The sequence below is a fragment of the Nematolebias whitei genome, chromosome 10, assembly GCF_014905685.2.
Source record: "Nematolebias whitei isolate Nwh7 chromosome 10, NemWhi1, whole genome shotgun sequence".
NCBI classification, from domain to species: Eukaryota; Metazoa; Chordata; class Actinopteri; order Cyprinodontiformes; family Rivulidae; genus Nematolebias; species Nematolebias whitei.
The window spans coordinates 2,888,434-2,889,721 of record NC_056507.1 but is presented as its reverse complement, the minus strand read 5'-3'; the positions used below and the strand labels follow the sequence as shown (position 1 = coordinate 2,889,721).

Here is a 1,288-nt window from a genome sequence, read left to right as displayed (position 1 = left end):
CTTCTCAGTAATCCCTTTGGCTTTCACGTTGTCCAGTGGAAGTTTACCTTGCTGTTGGAACGACTCCAGAAGTGATTTCTGCCGACTCCTTTCGTCTTTCTCCCACCTGGCTAATCGACCCCCGTGCTTTTTCAAATGTTTGATTAAGTTCCTTGTATTGTAGGTCACGATGGAGCTTCTTCCTCTTGGTACAGCGGCTCTGCAGACATTGAACGTTGCTGTGGCGTTTCTAGTGTAAAATATTTCCACACAGCGAACATGTTGCGATGAAAAGCTGGTTAGCCGTTAGCCACAGTGCTGCTCAGTCCTCATGTATTTACTCACGTTGTAGCTGGCTGCAAACTATGAAATGGATTTCCTGAATGTGAGGCGGGGCTTATTACTCTGGGTTCATGAGACACGCCTCCGTTCAGGAAATACATTCCATAGTTTGAAGCCAACCTTCAGAGCAGCCGGCAGGGAACCACATGTGGAGATGTTTCATCAGACACAGACATGCATCGTGGATCGGAAATCTCTGCAGGTTGGATCGGAAAATTCTGATACATAAATTATGCTGGTATCAGAACCCGATACCAATACTGGATCTTACATTCAACAGTCCTGGGGAGTTCACAACATGGTGTAGAGGGGTAATGATATACTGGTTTTACTGTATTCCCAGCCACAGAGAATTGTTCACATGGAAACGCATTTGGACATTTGTTAATTTTTTACACGCAGCGATCTTTATCGAGGGGTGGGTGGTTCCACTCGGGAGGGCAATGGCACATCTGAGTAATGTCCCACTGGTTTACATACAGGGCCAGGACTTGGAACATTTTACTGCAGCCAGTCCGAACACGGTGCTTCCCCATAGTTGCATCAACTTTTTGGCTTCAGTCCCGTCTTTAAGTAGAATAAAATATTCTCATTAGTGCTCCACATCAGCACAGCTGGATTTCAAAGATTCAAGAATGTTTTATCGTCATACCAGTTCACATTTGCATGTCTGTGGTACGAAATTCGGACTCAGGTCCCAGATCAAGAAACTTTGCAATTAACAAATTAATAAATACAAAAGATTACAAATATATAATAAGATATATATATATATTTTTTTAAGTAAGATGAAGCTGAATTAAGTGCAGCTCGAGTTCAGCAGTCTGACAGCTGCAGGGAAGAAACTGTTTGAGTCTGGTGGTCTTGCTCTGAACGCTCCTCGGTCGCCTGCTTGAGGGGAGAGGCTTGAACAGACTGTGCAGGATGAGTGGAGTCCTTCATGATGCGGAGCGCTCTCCCCCTGCAT

At 44.6% G+C, this 1,288-nt stretch overlaps 1 protein-coding gene across 1 annotated transcript in view; it reads left to right on the top strand.

The window, feature by feature from the left end:
- The window catches only part of tdrd12 (tudor domain containing 12), a 38,487-nt gene that overhangs the window by 16,447 nt on the left and 20,752 nt on the right, over nt 1-1,288 (top strand).